The following is a 27,042-nucleotide window of genomic DNA, read 5'->3' on the forward strand; positions in this document are numbered from 1 at the left end:
CCTTTTTTTGATAGGTAAGTAAGGGGAAAGCTTTCTTTATTTTCTAGATCTACTTTTTTCTCCCTCCAACAACGTACACTTTTTATGGCCTAGATCTACGTATGTTTGTTGTGTTGCATATGTTTGTGTTTGCAGGTATCGGTATTTGAAATGCGATAATTGCCAATATTTTGCCGGAATGTTGATTCATTTCCGTTTCGGCGAGAATTTGGCACTATGCATTTTTTTGGGTCATATTTTTAGGCAAAGTCATGCCAATTTTTTTTGGTTCTAAAATATCGTTTTGCTCTACCCCGCAGGCGACCATGGTCCGCACGATGACTGAAGGCATCGTGAATAGGTTTTTGAGCTCCGCGAAGGCCGAGATGCTTCAAAAGAACGAGACGGAGATAAGATGTCCGTGTCGAAGATGCAAGCTGAAGAGCCTTATGGACCCGGATTCCGTACAGGTGCGGGACCACCTGCTCTTGTGTGGTTTCATGGATGCCTATCGGTGGCAAGGTGATGAAGATGACTATGAAGTCGTCCATGGGGGCCGTGCAAGAAATATGCACATAGACTGTTGGAAATATGCCCTAGAGGCAATAATAAATTGGTTATTATTATATTTCCTTGTCCGTGATAATCGTTTATTATCCATGCTAGAATTGTATTGATAGGAAACTCAAATACATGTGTGGATACATAGACAACACCATGTCCCTAGTAAGCCTCTAGTTAACTAGCTCGTTGATCAATAGATGGTTACGGTTTCCTGACCATGGACATTGGATGTCGTTGATAACGGGATCACATCATTAGGAGAATGATGTGATGGACAAGACCCAATCCTAAGCCTAGCACAAGATCGTGTAGTTCGTTTTCTCAGAGCTTTTCTAATGTCAAGTATCATTTCCTTAGACCATGAGATTGTGCAACTCCCGGATACCGTAGGAATGCTTTGGGTGTACCAAACGTCACAACGTAACTGGGTGGCTATAAAGGTGCACTACAGGTATCTCCGAAAGTGTCTGTTGGGTTGGCACGAATCGAGACTGGGATTTGTCACTCCGTGTAAACGGAGAGGTATCTCTGGGCCCACTCGGTAGGACATCATCATAATGTGCACAATGTGACCAAGGAGTTGATCACGGGATGATGTGAGTTACGGAACGAGTAAAGAGACTTGCCGGTAACGAGATTGAACAAGGTATAGGGATACCGACGATCGAATCTCGGGCAAGTAACATACCGATAGACAAAGGGAATTGTATACGGGATTGATTGAATCCCCGACATCGTGGTTCATCCGATGAGATCATCGTGGAACATGTGGGAGCCAACATGGGTATCCAGATCCCGCTGTTGGTTATTGACCGGAGAACGTCTCGGTCATGTCTGCATGGTTCCCGAACCCGTAGGGTCTACACACTTAAGGTTCGATGACGCTAGGGGTATAAAGGAAGTTTGTATGTGGTTACCGAATGTTGTTCGGAGTCCCAGATGAGATCCCGGACGTCACGAGGAGTTCCGGAATGGTCCGGAGGTAAAGATTTATATATGGGAAGTCCTGTTTTGGTCACCGGAAAAGTTTCGGGTGCTATCGGTAATGTACCGGGACCACCGGGAGGGTCCCGGGGGTCCACCAGGTGGGGCCACCGGCCCCAGAGGGCTGCGTGGGCCAAGTGTGGGAGGGGACCAGCCCCAGGTGGGCTGGTGCGCCCCCCCACAAGAGGCCCAGGGCGCAGGAACGGGGGGAAGGGGGAAACCCTAGGCACAGATGGGCCTAAGGCCCATCTAGTGGGGCGCCCCCCTCTCTCCCCCCCCTTGGCCGCCCCCCAAGCCCCATCTAGGGCTGGCCGCACCCCTTGGGGGGGAACCCTAGATGGGGGCGCAGCCCTCCCCTCCCCTATATATATTGAGGTTTTGGGGCTGCCATACACATGAGAACATCTCCCTCATGGCGCAGCCCTACCCCTCTCCTCCTCCTCTCCCGCGGTGCTTGGCGAAGCCCTGCAGGATTGCCACGCTCCTCCATCACCACCACGCCGTCGTGCTGCTGCTGGACGGAGTCTTCCCCAACCTCTCCCTCTCTCCTTGCTGGATCAAGGCGTGGGAGACGTCACCGGGCTGCACGTGTGTTGAACGCGGAGGCACCGTTCTTCGGTGCTTAGATCGGAATCAACCGCGATCTGAATCGCTACGAGTACGACTCCCTCATCCGCGTTCTTGCAACGCTTCCGCATCGCGATCTACAATGGTATGTAGATGCACTCCCCTTCCCCTCGTTGCTAGATTACTCCATAGATTGATCTTGGTGATGCGTAGAAAATTTTGAATTTCTGCTACGTTCCCCAACAGTGGCATCATGAGCTAGGTCTATGCGTAGTTTCTATGCACGAGTAGAACACAAAGTAGTTGTGGGCGTAGATGTTGCCAATTCTTCTTGCCGCTACTAGTCTTATCTTGTTTCGGCGGCATTGTGGGATGAAGCGGCCCGGACCGACCTTACACGTACGCTTACGTGAGACAGGTTCCACCGACTGACATGCACTAGTTGCATAAGGTGGCTAGCGGGTGTCTGTCTCTCCCACTTTAGTCGGAACGGATTCGATGAAAAGGGTCCTTATGAAGGGTAAATAGAAATTGGCATATCACGTTGTGGTTTTACGTAGGTAAGAAACGTTCTTGCTAGAAACCTATACAAGCCACGTAAAAACTTGCAACAACAATTAGAGGACGTCTAACTTGTTTTTGCAGCATGTGCTATGTGATGTGATATGGCCAGAAGATGTGATGAATGATATATGTGATGTATGAGATTGATCATATTCTTGTAATAGGAATCACGACTTGCATGTCGATGAGTATGACAACCGGCAGGAGCCATAGGAGTTGTCTTTATTTTTTGTATGACCTGCGTGTCATTGAATAACGCCATGTAAATTACTTTACTTTATTGCTAAGCGCGTTAGCCATAGAAGTAGAAGTAATCGTTGGCGTGACAACTTCATGAAGACACAATGATGGAGATCATGATGATGGAGATCATGGTGTCATGCCGGTGACAAAGATGATCATGGTGCCCCGAAGATGGAGATCAAAGGAGCAAAATGATATTGGCCATATCATGTCACTATTTGATTGCATGTGATGTTTATCATGTTATGCATCTTATTTGCTTAGAACGACGGTAGTAAGTAAGATGATCCCTTATAATAATTTCAAGAAAGTGTTCCCCCTAACTGTGCACCGTTGCGAAGGTTCGTTGTTTCGAAGCACCACGTGATGATCGGGTGTGATAGATTCTAACGTTCGAATACAACGGGTGTTGACGAGCCTAGCATGTACAGACATGGCCTCGGAACACATGCGAAACACTTAGGTTGACTTGACGAGCCTAGCATGTACAGACATGGCCTCGGAACACAAGAGACCGAAAGGTCGAACATGAGTCGTATAGTAGATGCGATCAACATGGAGATGTTCACCGATGATGACTAGTCCGTCTCACGTGATGATCGGACACGGCCTAGTTTGACTCGGATCATGTATCACTTAGATGACTAGAGGGATGTCTATCTGAGTGGGAGTTCAATAATCAGATGAACTTCATTATCATGAACATAGTCAAAAGGTCTTTGCAAATTATGTCATAGCTTGCGCTTTAGTTCTACTGTTTAAGATATGTTCCTAGAGAAAATTTAGTTGAAAGTTGGTAGTAGCAATTATGCGGACTGGGTCCGTAAACTGAGGATTGTCCTCATTGCTGCACAGAAGGCTTATGTCCTTAATGCACCGCTCGGTGTGCTGAACCTCAGCGTCGTCTGTAGATGTTGCGAAACATCTGACATACACGTTTTGATGACTACGTGATAGTTCAGTGCGTAATGCTAACGGTTTAGAATTGTGGCACCAAAGACGGTTTTTGAAACGTCGCAGAACATATGAGATGTTCCGAAGACTGAAATTGGGATTTCGGACTAGTGCCCACGTCAAGAGGTATGAGACCTCTGACAAGTTTCTTAAGCCTGCAAACTAAGGGAGAAAAGCTCAATCGTTGAGCATGTGCTCAGATTGTCTGAGTACTACAATCACTTGAATCGAGTGGGAGTTAATCTTCCAGATGAGATAGTGATGGTTCTCCATAGTCACTGCCACCAAGCTATTAGAGCTTCGTGATGAACTATAACATATCAGGGATAGACATGATGATCCTTGAGCAACTCGCGATGTTTGACACCGCGAAAGTAGAAATCAAGAAGGAGCATCAATTGTTGATGGTTAGTAAAACCACTAGTTTCTAGAAGGGCAAGGGCAAAAGGGATACTTCATGAAACAGCAAATCATTTGCTGCTCTAGTGAAGAATCCCAAGGTTGAACCCAAACCCGAGACTAAGTGCTTCTGTAATGAGGGGAACGGTCACTGAAGCAGTACTACCCTAGATACTTGGTAGATGAGAAGGCAGGCAAGGTCGACAGAAGTATATTGGATATACGTTATATGAATGTGTACTTTACTAGTACTCCTAGCAGCACCAGGGTATTAGATACCGGTTCGGTTGCTAAGTGTTAGTAACTCGAAATAAAAGCTGCGGAATAAACGGAGACTAGCTAAAGGTGAGATGACGATATGTGTTGGAAGTGTTTCCAAGGTTGATGTGATCAAGCATCGCATGCTCCCTCTACCATCGAGATTTGGTGTTTGCGTTGAGCATGATTGGATTATGTTTATCGCAATACGGTTATTCATTTAAGGAGAATAATGGTTACTCTGTTTATTTGAATAATACCTTCAATGGTCTTGCACCTAAAATGAATCTCGATCGTAGTGATACACATGTTCGTGCCAAAAGATATAAAATAGTAATGATAGTTCCACATACTTGTGGCACTGCCATTTGAGTCATATTGGTATAGAACGCATGAAGAAGCTCCATGTAGATGGATCTTTGGACTCAGTCGTTTTTGAAAAGATTGAGACATGCGAACCATGTCTATTGGTATATATGCATGAAGAAACTCCATGCAGATGGATCGTTTGGACTCACTTGATTTTGAATCACTTGAGACATGCAAATCATACCACATGGGCAAGATGACTGAAAGGCCTCGTTTTCAGTAAGATGGAACAAGAGAGCAACTTATTGGAAGTAATACATTTGATGTGTGCAGTCCAATGAGTGCTGAGGCATGCAGTGGATATCGTTATGTTCTTACTTCACAGATGATTTGAGTAGATGCTGAGAATATTTACTTGATGAAACACAAGTCTGAATTATTGAAAGGTTCAAGTAATTTCAGAGTGAAGTTGAAGATCGTCGTGACAAGAGGATAAAATGTCTATGATATGATCATAGAGATATCTGAGTTACGAGTTTGGCACACAATTAAGACATTGTGGAAAGTGTTTCACAATTAATTCCGCCTGGAACACCACAGTGTGATGGTGTGTCCGAACATCATAACTGCACCCTATTGGATATGGTGCATACCATGATGTCTCTTATCGAATTACCACTATCGTTTATGGGTTAGGCATTAGAGACAACCGCATTCACTTTAAAAGGGGCACCACGCAATTCCGTTGAGACGACACCGTTTAGAGAAACCTAAGTTGTCGTTTCTTAAAAGTTTGGGGCTGCGATGCTTATGTGAAAAAGTTTCAGGCTGATAAGCTCGAACCCAAAGCGGATAAATGCATCTTCATAGAATACCCAAAACAGTTGGGTATACCTCCTATTTCAGATCTGGAAGCAAAAGTAATTGCTTCTAGAAACAGGTCCTTTCTCGAGGAAAAGTTTCTCTCGAAAGAATTGAGTGGGAGGATGGTGGAGACTTGATGAGGTTATTGAACCGTAACTTCAACTAGTGTGTAGCAGGGCACAGGAAGTTGTTCCTGTGGCACCTACACCAATTGAAGTGGAAGCTTATGATAGTGATCATGAAACTTCGGATCAAGTCACCACCAAACCTCGTAGGACGACGAGGATGCGTGCTACTTCAGAGTGGTACGTGATCCTGTCTGAGATATCATGTTGTTGGACAATACTGAACCTACGAGCTATGGAGAAGCGATGGTGGGCCCATATTCCGACAAATGGTTAGAAGCCATGAAATCCGAGATAAATGGATCTTTGAGAAGAAGACGGACGTGGACGGTAATGTTACCGTCTATGAAGCTCGACTTGTGGCAAAGAGTATTTCCACAAGTTCAAGGAGTTGACTATGATGAGATTTTCTCATCCGTAGCGATGCTTAAGTCCGTCGGAATCATGTTAGCATTAGCTGCATTTATGAAATCTGGCAGATGGATGTCAAAACAAGTTTCCTTACCAGTTTTCGTAAGGAAAGGTTGTATGTGATACAATCAGAAAGTTTTTTTTGATCCTAAGGATGCTAAAAGGTATGCTAGCTCAAGTGATCCTTCCATGGACTAGAGCAAGCATCTCGGAGTCAGAATATATGCTTTGATGGAGTGATCAAAGTTTTTGGGTTTATACAAAGTTTGTTAGAAACTTGTATTTACAATAAAGTGAGTGGGAGCACTACAACATTTCTGATAAGTATATGTGAATGACATATTGTTGATCCGAAATGATGTAAAATTTCTGGAAAGCATAAAGGGTTGTTTGAAAGGAGTTTTTCAAAGGAAGACCTGGATAAAAGCTGCTTACATATTGGGCATCAAGATCTATAGAGATAGATCAAGACGCCCGATGATACTTTCAAAGAACGCACACCTTGACATGATTTTGAAAGAGTTCAAAATAGATCAGCAAAGAAGGAGTTCTTGGCTGTGTTACAAGGTGTGAGTATTGAGTAAGACTCAAGACCTGACCACAGCAGAAGAGAGAGAAAGGACGAAGGTCGTCCCCTATGCTTCAGACGTAGGCTCTACAGTATGCTATGCTGTGTACCGCACATGAAGTGTGCCTTGCCATGAGTTGGTCAAGGGGTACAATAGTGATCCGGGAATGGATCACATGACAGCGGTCGAACTTATCCTTAGTATCTAGTGGACTAAGGAATTTTCTCGATTATGGAGGTGAAAAGGAGTTCGTCGTAAAGGGTTACGTCGATGCGAACTTTGACACTAATCCGGATGACTCTGAGTAGTAAACCGGATTCGTATAGTAGAGCAGTTATTTGAAATGGCTCCAAGTAGCGCGTGGTAGCATCCACAAGATGACATAGATATTCGTAAAGCACACACGGATCTGAAAGGTTCAGACCCGTTGACTAATAACCTCTCTCACAAGCATAACATGATCAAACCAGAACTCATTGAGTGTTAATCACATAGTGATGTGAACTAGATTGTTGACTCTAGTAAACTCTTTGGATGTTGGTCACATGGTGATGTGACCTATGAGTGTTAATCACATGGTGATGTGGACTAGATTATTGACTCTAGTGCAAGTGGGAGACTGTTGGAAATATGCCCTAGAGGCAATAATAAATTGGTTATTATTATATTTCCTTGTTCATGATAATCGTTTATTATCCATGCTAGAATTGTATTGATAGGAAACTCAGATACATGTGTGGATACATAGACAACACCATGTCCCTAGTAAGCCTCTAGTTGACTAGCTCGTTGATCAATAGATGGTTACGGTTTCCTGACCATGGACATTGGATGTCGTTGATAACGGGATCACATCATTAGGAGAATGATGTGATGGACAAGACCCAATCCTAAGCCTAGCACAAGATCGTGTAGTTCGTTTGCTCAGAGCTTTTCTAATGTCAAGTATCATTTCCTTAGACCATGAGATTGTGCAACTCCCGGATACCGTAGGAATGCTTTGGGTGTACCAAACGTCACAACGTAACTGGGTGGCTATAAAGGTGCACTACAGGTATCTCCGAAAGTGTCTGTTGGGTTGGCACGAATCGAGACTGGGATTTGTCACTCCGTGTAAACGGAGAGGTATCTCTGGGCCCACTCGGTAGGACATCATCATAATGTGCACAATGTGACCAAGGAGTTGATCACGGGATGATGTGAGTTACGGAACGAGTAAAGAGACTTGCCGGTAACGAGATTGAACAAGGTATAGGGATACCGACGATCGAATCTCGGGCAAGTAACATACCGATAGACAAAGGGAATTGTATACGGGATTGATTGAATCCCCGACATCGTGGTTCATCCGATGAGATCATCGTGGAACATGTGGGAGCCAACATGGGTATCCAGATCCCGCTGTTGGTTATTGACCGGAGAACGTCTCGGTCATGTCTGCATGGTTCCCGAACCCGTAGGGTCTACACACTTAAGGTTCGATGACGCTAGGGTTATAAAGGAAGTTTGTATGTGGTTACCGATTGTTGTTCGGAGTCCCGGATGAGATCCCGGACGTCACGAGGAGTTCCGGAATGGTCCGGAGGTAAAGATTTATATATGGGAAGTCCTGTTTTGGTCACCGGAAAAGTTTCGGGTGCTATCGGTAATGTACCGGGACCACCGAGAGGGTCCCGGGGGTCCACCAGGTGGGGCCACCGGCCCCAGAGGGCTGCGTGGGCCAAGTGTGGGAGGGGACTAGCCCCAGGTGGGCTGGTGCACCCCCCCACAAGAGGCCCAGGGCGCAGGAAGGGGGGGAAGGGGGAAACCCTAGGCACAGATGGGCCTAAGGCCCATCTAGTGGGGCGCCCCCCTCTCCCCCCCCTTGGCCGCCCCCCAAGCCCCATCTAGGGCTGGCCGCACCCCTTTGGGGGGAACCCTAGATGGGGGTGCAGCCCCTCCCCCCCCCTATAAATAGTTGAGGTTTTGGGGCTGCCATACACATGAGAAGACATCTCCCTCATAGCGCAGCCCTACCCCTCTCCCTCCTCCTCTCCCGCGGTGCTTGGCGAAGCCCTGCAGGATTGCCACGCTCCTCCATCACCACCACGCCGTCGTGCTGCTGCTGGACGGAGTCTTCCCCAACCTCTCCCTCTCTCCTTGCTGGATCAAGGCATGGGAGACGTCACCGGGCTGCACGTGTGTTGAACGCGGAGGCACCGTTCTTCGGTGCTCAGATCGGAATCAACCGCGATCTGAATCGCTACGAGTACGACTCCCTCATCCGCGTTCTTGCAACGCTTCCGCATCGCGATCTACAATGGTATGTAGATGCACTCCCCTTCCCCTCGTTGCTAGATTACTCCATAGATTGATCTTGGTGATGCGTAGAAAATTTTGAATTTTTGCTACGTTCCCCAAAACCTTTATTGAGAAGACGTACAATGACCGAGGCCAATAGAGGACGGACGGAGATATAATCAAAGAGCAAAACTCATGTTTCACGCGTTGGTTCAAGGAGAAACTTCTGTCGTACCCTTTACATGAGGATTCTTCCGCGGAAGAAAAACTCATATTCGCCTTGTCATAGGGCGCCGAGCACAACGTGATGACCTATGAGGCGTACGATATCAACGGCTACACATTCTACACCGAGGAAAAGGACATGAAGAGCGATGGTTATCAGAACTCCGTGGTAACGATGGAATCCTACACCGATAACGACAAAGACAGATACTACGGAAGGATCGAGGAGATCTGGGAGCTGAGCTACGCTGGAGAGAAGGTCCCGATGTTCCGTGTCAGATGGGCCAATAGCGTCCTAAAAGAAGACCGGTATTTCACCACCATGGTTATACCCGAAGCCCAATCCAAGACCGCGGGCGCAGACGTCACCGCGAAAAATGAGCCATGGGTACTGGCTTGCCGAGTGGACCAATGCTTCTTCATTACCGACCCGTCAAAGCCCAGTCGTGTTGTCGTGAGGAGAGGCAAAAAGAAGATCATCGGAATGGATGGAGTCGCCAATGAGCAAGACTTCGACAAGTACGGCGACCCGAAGATGGAACATGACGACGACGATGAAGTGCCATACACCACAAGAATAAGCAGGACCACCATACCTAAAGGACGTCCGTTCAAGAGAAGAACTCCATTTACGAAAAAGAAGGGCAAGAAGATTGTGAAAAGATAGCTAGCTAAGATCGATTGTATTTAAATTGTAGTCTTCATTTCTCGATTGTATTTCGACATATGGAAATGATATTTCTTCTGTTCTAGTCCTCATGAATATTTATTTATGTTTAGTCTGGTATACCAATTTTTATTTATGTTTATTCTGGTATTGAATTTCTAACTCACAAAAAGTATTGGATTTGTTAATATTTTTTGAACTCATGAATATTTTTAAATTTCATGGGCACTTTTTGAATTCATGAATATTTTTTCAAATTTGATGATATTTTTTCATATTCATAAATGTTTTACCAATTCACAAATGAATGCAACTAAACATCCAAAAAAAAGTTACTAATGGCGCACCAGGAGAAGGTGCGCCATTGCTATCAAGGTACTTATGGCGCACCCCTAGGAGGTGCACCATTGGTATACCAATTTTTATTTAGGTTTATTCTGGTATTGAATTTCTAACTCACAAAAAGTATTGAATTTGTTAATATTTTTTGAACTCATGAATATTTTTAAATTTCATGGGCACTTTTTGAATTCATGAATATTTTTTCATATTCATAAATGTTTTCTAAAAAATTATTAGATGCAACTAAAAATCCATTTTTTTCAAATAACAAATTTGATGATATTTTTTCATATTCATATATATTTTTAAATAACAAATTTAATGATAGTTTTTCACATTCATAAATTTTTTCAAATTTGATCGTCATTTTCTAAAAAATTATTAGATGCAACTAAAAATCCAAAAAAATATATTTTCAAATAAAAAATTTGATGATATTTTTTCATATTCACAAATATTTTCAAATAACAAATTTGATGATATTTTTTCACATTCATAAATGTTTTCAAATTTGATCGTCATTTTCTAAAAAATTATTAGATGCAACTAAAAATCCAAAAAAAAAGTTAGTAATGGCGCACCAGGGGAAGGTGCGCCATTGCTATCACTGTGTTTATGGCGCACCCCTAGATGGTGCGCCATTGCTAACCTTCCCCCCTCTGTATGTATGTGTATCTCGCCAGCCGTTCGTCCTTCTCCCAATCTCACTTCTCTCTCAGCCGGAGCAGCGCCCGACCCACTGCGCCGTCGCCCCACCCACTACGCCGCCGCCCCTACTGCGCCGCCGCCCTCGCTCGTGGGACGCGTCCGCTCCCAATCCGTGCCCCGCCACCTCCCTCTCCCGATCCTCCCCATCCTCCCCCTCCAACCCCACCCCGCTCTCGCCGGAGCAGCGCCGCAGGGCCAACACCAACCTCGCCCTCGCCCGCGCGCGCCGCAACCTCCTCCGCCTCGCTAACCAGGACAAGAGCAAGTGCCAGCAGCAGTTCGACGACTAGAAGGAGGTTCGCTTTTGTTTCCCCAATTCCTCTCTAGCCATTTCTTCCCTGCCCACGCTGGGGATTAGGGTTTGATGCTTTGGTGCCTTCCCCGAGGAGCAGCAGCGCGTCCACCTGCGCCGCCCCGACCCACTGCGCAGCGCGTCCACCTCGCCGAGGAGCAGCAACGCGTCCACCTGGGCCAAGGTGCGGCTCCCCACTTGGGCCATCGAGGTCGCGTACGCCGCCGAGTCCGGGAAGCGCCGCCAACTCCCAGACTGGTCCAAGGCACCCGCCCCCGCCTCCGTCTGCCCATAGCCCAACACAGTCCCCTCGCCCCCTCCTGCCAAGGTGCGGCTCCCCCCTCTTCTTGCCTCCCGCTTTCCCCTTCTTGTACTCCAAAATGCTTCTTTGGAGTATATTAGCTGTGAAATTTAGTCTATCTTGAAGCTTGGGAGCTTCTTTAGCAAGTTCACTGTAAAATTGAGTACAAGATCACTGAAAATTTTCTGGAGTGTATGTTCTGCAGTCATTGATTTTTCTCAAGTGCATGATTACTGAATTTTCTGAAGTGTATGTTCACTGAAAATGTGTTAGGATTTCATGGCCATCCTAGCTAGCTGCTAGGTGGAGAACGTGTTAGGTTCTTGCTGTCCGTGGCAAAAGCTGGGGCGGTCGAGCAGGAGTAGCTAGCAGTATTGATGGTGTGTGGTGTAGAGAACCATGCAGATGTCATGGGCAGGCACTCATAGTCTAAATTTCATTGATGTCAAATTTTATTTATGTGTTAAGTTTGAAATCAACTTGACTGAACATCAACTTGTTCTGGTTTAGTGTAGAATCACTTAAGTAGATGGAGTAGTTATTTTTTATACTCTCACTGAAGACTGTGTTGCTAAATCGACATCAAGTTTAGGAACAAGTGTGTTCCTAAATAATCTTCAGTTTCCACTATATTTACTGTCAAGTCTGAAATTTTGATCTTTACTGTCAAGTCTGATTTGCCTCTGAACATTGGTTATAGTAAATTAGTGGTTAACTAGACATAAAGATTAGATCTTAGCTAGTGCTCTTTTCAGACGGCTTGTTCTCAAAATTTGGTACTCCATTAGAGTAACTTAATTCTCAATATTAACCGTTTCAGTTTCTAACAAGTTTCTTCCATGTGTTCTGAATTAAGTACAGTCAATGATCAAGTGATCTCTTCTCCAAGTTGCCTGAAATTGAATCAGTCATTTAGTTAACTTGGATTTTTTTTCTAAAATCTGTACATTTAGTGAAGTTTCTTCCATGTGTTCTGAATTAAGTACACTATGGGATCATTTTATTTTACTGTACATTTGCTTGCAACTGGTTTTAGAAGTATTGCTTGTTTTCCAATTTATGCTGTTTTTTGATATTTTATGCCAATTAAGTGTATTACTTGTGATGATGATGCTGTTGTTGTACTACTTGTGATGCTGCTGCTGCTGTACTACTTGTGATGCTGCTGCTACTTGTGATTTTGTCAAGTGATGCTGCTGCTACTTGTGATCTTCTGAAATGACCCCTTTCTCCTGAAATGTTGATTAATTTCTGTTTTGGTTGAGAATGGGGCACTCCTAGGTCAAGAAAATTAGCAAAGGTCATGCCCAATTTTCTTGACCTAGAAGGTGCCCGATTCTCAACCGAAACAAAAATTAATCAGCATGTATCTTGACATAAACCAACTTTCTGGACACATCCCTCGACAACTAGGTTATCTTAAGAACTTAGAGGAGTTGTGGCTTTGGAAAGAGGCCTTGGATTAGTTTAGTATTAAAACAAGGTGGATGCATGGCATGACAATGCTTGCTAGATCAATCGCTTACTTACTAATTAATCAAATGATACGGCCGGGGTATCTTTAGGGGCACCCAGTGAGCTAGTATACTCCACATGACTGGCCAGTATTAAAACAAGTTAATTACACCACCATACGACCGACTAGTCAATTAATTAAGCTACTAATCCCAGTGTTACAAGCTAGAAAATTAGCCTGCAAAGATGAGGTCCTTGAGAACATGGACTTGGACCTTAGCAACAACACACTAACAGGTTCCATCCCAAAACACCTAGGCAATATCATAAACACCTCTCAATTGTTCCTTGACAAACCAACTTTTTGGCGACATTCCTCGAGAATTAGGTTATTTGGTCAGCTTAGCAATCTTGTTCCTTGACAATAAGCAACTCTTTGACCAAACTTTTTTCCTATTTAGAGCGAACATGGCCCACAACGATGAGGCCGGCGGTTCGGGCAAGGCATTCTGGGAGCTGTCCCAGGAGATGGAGGAAGAACCTCACCGCTATGAGGACGCCGCGGAAGACACCGATCCTGACTACACAACCCCTAGTGGCGTCGGGGATGACACCACTGATGGTGCCGCCGAGGATGCCACCCTGATACGTCTCCAACATATCTATAATTTATGAAGTATTCATGCTATTATATTATCCATCTTGGATGTTTAATGGGCTTTACTATGCACTTTTATATTATTTTTGGGACTAACCTATTAACCCAGAGCCCAGTGCCAGTTTCTGTTTTTCTCCTTGTTTCAGTGTTTCGCAGAAAAGGAATATCAAACGGAGTCCAAACGGAATGAAACCTTCGGGAGAGTTATTTTTGGAACGGAAGCAATCCAGAAGACTTGGAGTGTACGTAAGGGAATCAACGAGGAAGGCACGAGGCAGGGGCGCGCCCTCCACCCTCATGGGCCCCTCGTGGCTCCCCTGACCGACTTCTTTCACCTATATATATCCATATACCCTAAAAACTTCAGGGAACAGAATAGATCGGGAGTTCCGCCGCCGCAAGCCTCTGTAGCCACCAAAAACCAATCGGGACCCTGTTCCGGCACCCTGTCGGAGGGGGGGAACCCTCACCGGTGGCCATCTTCATCATCCCGGCGCTCTCCATGACGAGGAGGGAGTAGTTCACCCTCGGAGCTGAGGGTATGTACCAGTAGCTATGTGTTTGATCTCTCTCTCTCTCTCTTGTATTCTTGAGGTGATACGATCTTGATGTATCGCGAGCTTTGCTATTATAGTTGGATCTTATGATGTTTTTCCCCCTCTACTCTCTTGCAATGGATTGAGTTTTCCCTTTGAAGTTATCTTATCGGATTGAGTCTTTAAGGATTTGAGAACACTTGATGTATATCTTGCCGTGCTTATCTGTGGTGACAATGGGATATCACGTGATCGACTTGATGTATGTTTTGGTGATCAACTTGTGGGTTCCGCCCATGAACCTATGCATAGGGGTTGGCACACTTTTTCGTCCTGACTCTCCGGTAGAAACTTTGGGGCACTCTTTGAAGTACTTTGTGTTGGATTGAATAGATGAATCTGAGATTGTGTGATGCATATCGTACGTATAATCATGCCCACGGATACTTGAGGTGACATTGGAGTATCTAGGTGACATTAGGGTTTTGGTTGATTTGTGTCTTAAGGTGTTATTTTAGTAAGAACTCTTGAATAGATTGATCAGAAAGAATAACTTTGAGGTGGTTTCGTACCCTACCACAATCTCTTCGTTTGTTCTCCGCCATTAGTGACTTTGGAGTGACTCTTTGTTGCATGTTGAGGGATAGTTATATGATCCAATTATGTTATTATTGTTGAGAGAACTTGCACTAGTGAAAGTATGAACCCTAGGCCTTGTTTCCTAGCATTGCAATACCGTTTACACTCACTTTTATCATTAGTTACCTTGCTGTTTTTATATTTTCAGATTACAAAAACCTATATCTATCATCCATATTGCACTTGTATCACCATCTCTTCGCCGAACTAGTGCACCTATACAATTTACCATTGTATTGGGTGTGTTGGGGACACAAGAGACTCTTTGTTATTTGGTAGCAGGGTTGCTTGAGAGAGACCATCTTCATCCTACGCCTGTCACAGATTGATAAACCGTAGGTCATCCACTTGAGGGAAATTTGCTACTGTCCTACAAACCTCTGCACTTGGAGGCCCAACAACGTCTACAAGAAGAAGGTTGTGTAGTAGACATCAAGCTCTTTTCTGGCGCCGTTGCCGGGGAGGTGAGTGCTTGAAGGTATATCTTTAGATCTTGCAATCGAATCTTTTTTTTCTTGTTTGATCACTAGTTTAGTTTATAAAAGGAAACTACAAAAAATGGAATTAAGGGTGCCTCATATGCTTCATCTTTTTAATATCTTTCGTGAAAATGATGGGAAGGAAAATTATGCTCAAGTACTAGAAGAAGAATTACATAGAATGCTTGGCATAAAATATGTGAATAATGAGCATGATTGCAATGTTGTTAGTATGAATTCCTTGAATACCCATGATGCTAATGATATGCAAAGCCACAAGCTTGGGGATGCTATGTTTGATGAAGATGATATGTTTAGTCCCCCAAGTTTTGATGAGCAAATTTATTATGATGAAAGCATGCCTCCTATCTATGATGATTATTGTGATGACACGTATGCTATGAAGAATAATGATAACCATGAAACTTGTCATCTTGATCTTAATTTTCAATCACATGATAGTTATTTTGTTGAGTTTGCTCCCACTACTATTGATGAGAATAAATTTGCTTACGAGAAGAGTAATAAAAATTCTATGCTTGTAGATCATGAAAAGAATACTTTAGGTGCTGGTTATATTGTTGAATTCATTCATGATGCTACTGAAAATTATTATGAGGGAGGAATGTATGCTTGTAGGAATTGCAATAATATCAAGTTTCCTCTCTATGTGCTTAAAGTTTTGAAGTTATGCTTGTTTTGCCTTCCTATGCTAGTTGATTATTGTTCCCATAAGTTGTTTGCTCAAAAAATCCCTATGCATAGGAAGTGGGTTAGACTTAAATGTGCTAGTCATATTCTTCATGATGCTCTCTTTATGTTTCAATTCTTTTCTTTTATGCGAGCATCATTGAAATCATCATGCCTAGCTAGGGGCGTTAAACGATAGCGCTTGTTGGGAGGCAACCCAATTTTATTTTAGTTTCTTGCTTTTTGGTTCTGTTTAGGAATAAATAATCCATCTAGCTTCTGTTTAGATGTGGTTTTGTGTTTTAATTAGTGTTTGTGCCAAGTAGAACCTTTGGGAAGACTTGGGTGAAATCTTTATGATCATCCTGTAAAAAACAGAAACTTTAGCGCTCACGAGATTAGCTAAAACTTTTTACTGGAGAGTGCTATTTAGTTGATTCTTTTTGAAGATGATTACTAGAAAAATTCCTCAGGTCCACCAATTTATTTTAGAATTTTTGGAGTTCCAGAAGTATACGTTTGATACAGATTACTACAGACTGTTCTGTTTTTGACAGATTCTGTTTTCATTGTGTTGTTTGCTTATTTTGATGAATCTATGAGTAGTATCGGAGGGTATGAACCATAGATAAGTTGGAATACAGTAGATATTACAACAATATGAATTTAGAATGAGTCCACAACAGTACCTAAGTGGTGATTTATTTTCTTATACTAACGGAGCTTACGAGTTTTCTTTTAAGTTTTGTGTTGTGAAGTTTTCAAGTTTTGGGTAAAGATTCGATGGACTATGGAATAATGAGTGGCAAGAGACTAAGCTTGGGGATGCCCAAGGCACCCCAAGGTAATATTCAAGGATAACCAAGCGTCTAAGCTTGGGGATGCCCCGGAAGGCATCCCCTCTTTCGTCTTCATTCATCGGTAACTTTACTTGGAGCTATATTTTTATTCACCACATGATATGTGTTTTGCTTGGAGCGTCATTTTATTTTCTTTAGCTTTGCTTGATGTTATTTAGAATAATGTTTTGCATCTTTATTTTCAATAAAAATGTCAAGGATAGCCTTTACTATGCCTATTTTACAAGTCTACGTGTTGCTGTTTGAAAACAGAAAGTTTACCGCTGTTGCAAAAATTCGCTATAAAAGTCAGAATGTGATATAATGTTGAAACCTATTGCATAATAAGCTCCGATAAATTTACTACAGTGGGAATTTTCTTTCATAATTTTTGGAGTTAGGGAAGTATGATGAATCTTGCATTCTTTACAGACTGTACTGTTTTGGCAGATTGCTGTTATGTTTGCATTATTTGCATATGTTTGCTTGTTTAATGATTCTATTTGAGGATAGGAGTATTGAATATGCAGAGACATTTAGTATGCAATGTTGAATAATAATTTTTGTGATTTGCTACAGTAGAGAATGATATGGTTTTTGCATTGGTTTATACTAACTTATCTCACGAGTTCTTGTTGAGTTTGGTGTGGATGAAGCTTTCAAGATTTAGGAAACCGTGATATAAAAGGAATTAAGGAGACGCAAAGGTTCAAGCTTGGGGATGCCCAAGGCACCCCAAGATAATATTTCAAGAAGTCTCAAGCATCTAAGCTTGGGGATGCCTCGGTAGGCATCCCACCTTTCTTCTTCAACAATTATCGGTTAGTATCGGTTGAGCCTAAGTTTTTGCTTCTTCACATGATGAGTGCTATCCCTGAAGTGTCGTTTTATTTTGTTTTGCTTGCTGTTTGAATAATATCCCAAGATCTGAAATTCTTAAATGAGAGAGAGTCTTCACATAGCTATATAATTATTTAATTACTCATTGATCTTCACTTATATCTTTTTGGAGTAGTTTGTCATTTACTCGTGTGCTTCACTTATATCCTATGAGTAAATGGTTGAATGATTTGAATGTCATAAATCTGAAATTTTATATGTTTCATATGCCTTTCCCGTGGGGAGTAATGCCTTCACATATAAGAAGTAGAGGTGGTAAATTTATTGAAGGTTAGCAAACATTGTATTGGTCACTTGAACAATTCATGAAAGAATATTGAAGGAAAAGAGATTTCACATATAAATATACTATCTGGGACATCTTCTATGATTGTGAGCCCCATTAATTATTTTCAAACCTGAAAAAATTAGTTGAAGTTGGACAAGGAAGACAACATAATGATTTATGCTTGGGTATATTTGTATAGAAGTTATATTGTTATGGATCCTCTAACATGTGGTGCTTGCTATTTATAATCCTTTGCTAGCCAAAATATCTGTACTAAGCGGGAATACTGCTTGTGCATCCAAAATCCTTGAACCAAGTTTCTTCCATGAGTGTCCACCATATCTACCTATATGCGGTATTTACCTGCCGTTCCAAGTACATTTGCATGTGCCAAACTCTAAACCTTCAAACAATAATCTGTTTTGTATGCCCGAATCGCTCATGTAGCGACTAGGGGCTGTCAGTATCTTCCATGCTAGGTGGGTTATTCTCATGATGTGTGGACTCCACTCATCATTCACGAGAAAATGGCTGGTAACTGGGATGCCCAGTCCTATGATCAAAAGATCAAAAACAAATTCACAAATAATTTAAACAAAACTCCCCCGGGAATGTTGATAGTTGGACGGCACCCGTTGTTTCGGACAAGCCATGGAGTGTGAATGTTGGTGGAGGGGGAGTAAAAACTTTACCTTTCTCCGTGGGAACCGCCTATAATGTATGTAGTATGGAAGATATTCGGAACTCTTGGTCGTTATGTTGACAATGAATGCATACCTCTCAAAATTATTTTCATCTCTGTTTTAGCTTCGAGCTCTGGCACCTCTGCAAATCCCTGCTTCCCTCTGTGAAGGGCCTATCTTTTACTTTTATGCAAGAGTCTATATTATTCCTTCTCATTCCAACCTACTCTTTAGTTGGCAATTATCATGTGATGGAAAGATCTAAGCATATATGGCCATTCAAATATATTTGAGCATGAATTATTATTGTTGACATTACCCTTGAGGTAAAAGGTTGGGAGGCGAAACATTAAGCCCCTATCTTTCTCCGTGTTCGATGAATACTATTTGTTCTAAAAATATGCCTTGAGTGGTAGCAATCATGGAAGACTACATGATAGTTGAGTATGTGAAGTTTGCTGAATCAAAGCTCTGACATAGACTCTTCCTGAAAATAGGATGAATTGCAATTGTTTGATGACTGAGAACATAGTTTGTTAGTTTTCAAGAAAGTTTATGATCTATACTTTAACATGTGAATAGCTTGTTACTTGATCATGAAAAGTTCTATGAGTTGAGCTACTGTTATGACATATAATGATGCTAGAAAAGGTGATTGAAATTATCATTGCTAAAACTTGTGCACCTGCTAGCATTCACACTTCATAAATTATTTCTTTTATCATTTAACTACTCAAGGACGAGCAGGAATTAGGCTTGGGGATGCTGATACGTCTCCAACGTATCTATAATTTATGAAGTATTCATGCTATTATATTATCCATCTTGGATGTTTAATGGGCTTTACTATGCACTTTTATATTATTTTTGGGACTAACCTATTAACCCAGAGCCCTGTGCCAGTTTCTGTTTTTCTCCTTGTTTCAGTGTTTCGCAGAAAAGGAATATCAAACGGAGTCCAAACGGAATGAAACCTTCGGGAGAGTTATTTTTGGAACAGAAGCAATCCAGAAGACTTGGAGTGTACGTAAGGGAAGCAACGAGGAAGGCACGAGGCAGGGGGCGCGCCCTCCACCCTCGTGGGCCCCTCGTGGCTCCCCTGACCGACTTCTTTCACCTATATATATCCATATACCCTAAAAACTTCAGGGAACAGAATAGATCAGGAGTTCCGCCGCCGCAAGCCTCTGTAGCCACCAAAAACCAATCGGGACCCTGTTCCGGCACCCTGCCGGAGGGGGGAACCCTCACCGGTGGCCATCTTCATCATCCCGGCGCTCTCCATGACGAGGAGGGAGTAGTTCACCCTCGGGGCTGAGGGTATGTACCAGTAGCTATGTGTTTGATCTCTCCCTCTCTCTCTCGTGTTCGTGAGGTGATACGATCTTGATGTATCGCGAGCTTTGCTATTATAGGTGGATCTTATGATGTTTTCCCCCCTCTACTCTCTTGTAATGGATTGAGTTTTCCCTTTGAAGTTATCTTATCGGATTGAGTCTTTAAGGATTTGAGAACACTTGATGTATGTCTTGCCGTGCTTATCTGTGGTGACAATGGGATATCACGTGATCCACTTGATGTATGTTTTGGTGATCAACTTGCGGGTTCCGCCCATGAACCTATGCATAGGGATTGGCACATGTTTTCGTCTTGACTCTCCGGTTGAAACTTTGGGGCACTCCTTGAAGTACTTTGTGTTGGATTGAATAGATGAATCTGAGATTGTGTGATGCATATCGTACATATAATCATACCCACGGATACTTGAGGTTTTGGTTGATTTGTGTCTTAAGGTGTTATTCTAGTATGAACGCTTGAATAGATCGATCAGAAAGCATAACTTTGAGGTGGTTTCGTACCCTGCCATAATCTCTTCATTTGTTCTCCGCTATTAGTGACTTTGGAGTGACTCTTTGTTGCATGTTGAGGGATAGTTATATGATCCAATTATGTTATTATTGTTGAGAGAACTTGCACTAGTGAAAGTATGAACCCTAGGCCTTGTTTCCTAGCATTGCAATACCGTTTACGCTCACTTTTATCATTAGTTACCTTGCTGTTTTTATATTTTCAGATTACAAAAACCTATATCTATCATCCATATTGCACTTGTATCACCATCTCTTCGCCGAACTAGTGCACCTATACAATTTACCATTGTATTGGGTGTGTTGGGGACACAAGAGACTCTTTGTTATTTGGTAGCAGGGTTGCTTGAGAGAGACCATCTTCATCCTACGCCTCCCATGGATTGATAAACCTGAGGTCATCCACTTGAGGGAAATTTGCTACTGTCCTACAAACCTCTGCACTTGGAGGCCCAACAACGTCTACAAGAAGAAGGTTGTGTAGTAGACTTCACACCACTGATGATGGCAGCGCACGCACAGATGGCAGCCAACCGAAGAGGCAACAGAATGACTGGCGCCGAACGTGCTCGGCACCGTCAAGGAGGAATTTATTGAAGTGTCCTCCAGTGGGCATCCAATGGCGCCCAAAGAATTAGTCAAGGGGTACGCGGGACAGCTCGGGTGCATTATCCGGAGCACCATCTCAATCAACACCGAGAACCTAAGGCATCTTGACCGAGGGAATTTGTGCAACCTCATCTTCACGAAGCTGCACGAACGATACAAGTTCCCCGGTGACTTCGCAAACACACGCCTCTCAGGGAATAAAGTGAACAGTGCCGCCCTCATGAAGATGAGCACGGCCCTGGCTACTTGGAGAGCCGCGGTGAAGAGAAGGAATGAAAAATGTGATATTTATGAGAAGATCAAGGAGACAAATCCTTCGATTAGCAAAGCTGACTACCTGGAGTTCAAGATCAAGTGCGAGAGCAACGCAAGCGCGGAATCAAGTCAGTGGGGGAAAGATATGCGGGACTTGAACTTAGGTGTCCACAAACTCGGTCCCGACGGTTACAGAGTGGCGGAACCTATATGGGACAAGGAGGACGCAGAGCGTGCCGAGCAAGGCCTACCGCCCCTCTTCGATAAATACCGTGACAAGCAGACCAGGAACTATGTCAGGGCCCAGTACAAGATTGACTCGGTAACAAAGGAGCTTACCATGGACCCGAAGACCAAGGCGCTTGAGCTTGTTCTGGTAAGTAATACCCCCCCCCCCCCCGCGCGTAATTAGCTCCATATGGTTGCATTCTAATTAATGAAGCCAAATTTCTAAATGGTTCACGTTCCTTCCGCAGGACACTGAAAGCAGTAGCGTGGGGTCGTCTAAGAGCTCCCCTTGGGAAACCACTTTAAATAGGGTGTTGGGGATATTACCACTGGGCGTAAACCGGCCAGGAGAGGCCGGGTTAACCCCGTAAGTAGTTCATCTGTATCTGAAGTCCATGAAGACAGATGGTGATGCTTCATGAAGGCCCAAGGCCCAAAGCCGGTTTAAGGCCTGTAGACATAAACCTACATTGATATATAAACTTGTGTTGTAAGATAGAAGTAGCAGAGACCGAGCCGGACACGATTATGAGCCGGCCTGGGGATTCTGTAAACCGGCGGGCGTCAACCCATGTATATAAGGCGACGACCCGGCAGCGGTTCAGGGACAACAGAAAACAACTCGAGACTCAGGCAAAGCGTATTCGCTCCTTGGTCATCGAAACCCCATCAATTCCATCACAACTAGACGTAGGCTTTTACCTTCATCGTAAGGGGCCGAACTAGTATAAAACTCTCTTGCGTCCCTTGTCCGCTTTAACCCCTTTAAGCTAACCCGCAGCGATGGCTCCACGACTAAGTCCTTTCTCTAGGACATCTGCCGTGACAAAACCACGACAGTTGGCGCCCACCGTGTGGCTATCGCACGATGGTTTCAAGTTCTTGGAGGGCAACTTCGAAGGACTCAAGGGTTACGCTGTGGGCCGGATGACCAAGAGTCGTCGTGGCAAGCTCTACATCGACGATGCAGGCTGGGGCCCCGAGGCCGGCTCAATCGGGTACGGGTACCGGGTCCCCTTTGGTGGCATACACGTTTTCATTGGCAAGATCAGCGAACCGGGCCCTGAGCCAGACAACGGCACCGACCTCGTCGAAACGGCTCAGCATGCGAGATCTGCCCGGGTCAAGCCTGTCATGAAGCGTGCCTTCGTGGGAGTTATCCATGGAGGGGAATCTGAGGATAGATCGGAATCTAGTGGTGATACCGTCGTTTATTCCGGCGACGAGACATCGACTGGAGAGACCGAGTCGTTATATCAGTTACAAGATGGCCGGATTGGGGGCTGTTCCGATGGCGACAGTATTCCGGACCCCTCTGACCTGCCAAGCCGGGTGGCGAAATTCATGGACGGCACGCAACCAGCGCTCCACTCTTCGACCACAGCGGCGATGATTTTCGGATCAGCAGCGGCGGCAGCGGCTGGGGCAGGAGGCCCTGTGCGACCGCTGGCTCAGGTTCTATCTGATTTGTTTGATGTGTTGGCAACGCTGATGGCGGAGGTTAACCCGGCGGATCAGGATGCACACAATGCGGAAATCGCGAAAGTGAAAGATCAGATCACCCAGGTAAAAGCCGACTTAGCAGCTGAGGATACCAGGATAGCCGCGGAGCGGGCCGCTTTGGATGCACAAGCTTACCGGATTATGCTGGACCAGAGTGCGTCGAACGAAGTCCTGAAGAGGAGGCACCGATCTCGCCTGCCGCCGGTTTATGACGCTAGAAATCTCATTAACACCCCAGGAGCAGGGACCAGTAATCTGCCGGTGGTAAACCGGGCAGAGGCACCCGGAGCAAGGGCGCCGGTTCAGCCACGTTTGGTGGATCCGCCTCGTCAGAACAACGTTGTGGTACCTCATGTCCCCATGCCACCGGGTCATTATTCTAACCCAATGGACAACATTGTCGATGCCGCTTCACGGCTGGCGGCCATCCCGATCGAAGGCGATTCTCCAGCAGCGGTCGAGAAGCGTCGGGTTAAGGAGCTTCTTCAGACAACCTTGGTTCAACAGGAGGCTTATTCATATAGTCGCGATCGGATTCATTCCACTCCCCGTCCGAGCCGAAGTTACAGCAGGCGTATGGATGAACCGGCAGTATCAATCAATGCGCGGAACCGTGATCCACCCCGTGGCCATAACCCGACGGGTGGTGCTGGTGATGCTCAGGAGGTGGTGGACCGGGCTCGGGCATGCAGAGAGGCCGAGTTAGCGGCGCAGCACGAGGCCCGTCAGCTTACTCCTGTTCGTCCAACCACATCGGTGGAACCAGGAGTTACCTCTAGTTCCTTGGGAGTGCCATGTCTTGTCCCAGCGTTGCGCAATGTGCGCCTGCCCAAGGATTTCAAGGGCCCGCGCAAGGTGCCGAATTACACCACCGATTTGTCCCCTGAAACATGGGTCGAAAGCTATGAGATGGCCATGGAGATGTTGGACGTGGATGATGCGGCATGTGCGAAGTACTTCACCATGATGCTAGAAGGAACGGCCCGCACTTGGCTAAAGAGCTTACCGGCTAATTCTATCAGGTCATGGGCCGAGTTGAGAGCCCGGTTTATTCAGAATTTCAAGGATACATGCAAGTAGCCCATGTCAATTGTGGACTTAGCTGCCTGTGTCCAGGAGGAAGGAGAGTCAACAACCCATTGGGTACGCCGGGTTTCGGAGATTTTGCATTCATCAGACCGCATCAACGCTGACACAACAGTTCTAACATTGGAAGGCAATTGCCGGTTTGAACAATTGAAGTTGAAGTTGGGACGGCTTAAACGTCATTGTAATGACATGGGAACCCTCATGGCTGCACTGGTGAAGTATGCCGACTCTGATAGTACCAAGGATCCCGAGTCTGACGATGATAAGACAGGGAAGGGAAAGAAGAGCGGCAACGCCAAGGGGCAGCACCATAACCCGGCGGGTCATGGAAACGACGGCAAGCGTAAAGCGGACCACGGTTTATACTTTGTGGCTAACACTAATACACATGACAAGGGCCAGCGGCGTAAGGGTAAACCGCCCCGGCGCAATGGAATGCCAAATCCTAACCCGGACCGTTTGTCGTATCTGTTGAACCAGCCCTGTCCAAAGCATGGGACGAAGGAGGAACCATCCACACACCTCTGGAAAGATTGTTACATCATGCAAGAGTTCAAAAATTCTTACTCTTTCCGGTATGATCATGGATCAGGAGGCGGTTCAGGCGGAGGAAATTCCGGTTCAGGATTCCATGGCAATCAAGGTGGACATAACAATCAAAGTAATTAGGGTAATCAAAGTGGCTATAATCATTAGGGCAATCAGCAGCAGCAGCAGCCGGGTTACCAGAGCAACCCAAAGCAGTTGAATAGCGGATAGTATCATGTCTTCACCACTAGCTTGGACAAGCGCGATCAGAAGCTTCATAAAAGGGTGGTGAATGCCGTTGAACCGGCCGTGCCCCGTTATTTGCGCTGGTCCGAGCAGCCGATTGTGTGGAGTAGAGAAGATCACCCACCCCGGGTTGACAATCCGAGTCATCTGGCTCTGGTGGTGGCACCTCAGGTGGGAGGCTATAAGTTCACTAAGGTACTCATGGATGGAGGGAGTAGCATCAATATCCTTTATTATGAAACTTTCCGTCGCATGGGGTTAACAGATAAAAATCTTAAATCGTCCAATACGGTGTTCCATGGTATGGTGCCTGGTAAGTCGGCATATCCTGTTGGTAAGATAGCTTTGGAGGTGGCTTTTGGAGATGAGCATGACTCAAGATCAGAAACCTTGACCTTTGAAGTGGTGAAAATCAGCAGCCCGTATCATGCCCTATTTGGACGGCCAGCTTATGCTAAATTTATGGCACGGCCTTGTTATGTCTATCTGCAGCTCAAGATGCCGGGTCACAAGGGAACTATAACCGTGCATGGGAGCCGCAAGATTTCTCTGGAGTGTGAAGAAGGTGATGCGGCTTATGCTGAGTCGGTTTGTGAAACAGAAGAGTTGAAGTTTTACAAGGACAATGTTGATCCGGCAGATATGACTTCGTTGAAGAAACCAACTACAGAGCATGATCCGGCCCTGAAGTTTAAATCGGCTGATGAGACTAAACTTGTTGACTTCGTGCCTGGTGATTCGTCCAAGCAGTTTAGCATCAGCGCTAACTCGGATCCGAAATAGGAAAGAGCGCTCATCGAGTTCATCCATGAGAATCGGGACATCTTTGCATGGAAGCCTTCTGACATGCCTGGTGTACCGAGAGAACTCGCTGAGCACACTCTCAATGTTGATCCTAAATGTAAACCGGTCAAGCAGTTTCTCCGCCGGTTCAATGAGGAAAGACGCAAAGCTATCGGAGAAGAAGTAGCCAGGCTCTTGGCGGCTGGATTTATCGTTGAAGTATTCCATCCTGAGTGGTTGGCTAATCCGGTGCTGGTCCTCAAGAAGAATTGCACTTGGCGTATGTGTGTGGACTACATAGATCTCAACAAAGCTTGTCCAGCAGATCCTTTTACCCTCCCCCATATTGATGAAATTATTGATGCTACGGCAGGTTGTGAGCGTTTAAGTTTTTTGGATGCATATTCTGGTTATCATCAGATCAAAATGGCAGTTAAGGACCAGGAGAAGACAGCCTTCATAACTCCCTTTGGAGCCTTCTGCTATGTGTCCATGCCCTTTGGGTCAAGAGTGCACAGGCGACTTATCAACGGTGTGTGCAGAATTGTCTTCATAAACAGATCGGCCGCAATGTTCATGCCTATGTGGATGATATTGTGGTAAAATCAAGGAAGAAGGAGACATTGATTGATGACTTGAAGGAAACCTTTGATAACCTGCAGGTTTATAAAATGATGCTTAATCCGGCCAAATGTGTCTTTGGTGTACCTGCAGGGAAGCTCCTGGGCTTTTTGGTGTCTAACAGGGGCATTGAAGCTAATCCGGAAAAGATCAAGGCCATCACCTCCTTGGCTAAATCGAAGTGTATCAATGATGTTTAACGCCTGGCAGGCCAGATTGCTGCGTTGAGCCGGTTTGTCAGTCGCCTTGGTGAGAAGGCCATCCCTTTGTATCAGATGTTGAAGAAAACGGATAACTTCATCTGGAGTGACGCCGCTAATGAAGCATTTGAGGAATTAAAGCGGCAGCTGGCTAATCCGCCGATTCTCGCCGCTCCAGTGGATAAAGAACCATTGTTGCTATATGTGGCAGCTAATGCTCGGGCTGTTAGTGTGGCTATTGTGGTGGAGCGCAAGGAGGCAGGAAAGGAATATCCGGTTCAGCGGCCGGTTTACTATATTAGTGAGGTAGTTATTGAGTCCAAGCAGAGGTACCCGCATAGGCAAAAATTGGTGTATGGG

This window comes from Triticum aestivum, chromosome 7D (assembly GCF_018294505.1).
Source record: "Triticum aestivum cultivar Chinese Spring chromosome 7D, IWGSC CS RefSeq v2.1, whole genome shotgun sequence".
Lineage (NCBI taxonomy): Eukaryota > Viridiplantae > Streptophyta > Magnoliopsida > Poales > Poaceae > Triticum > Triticum aestivum.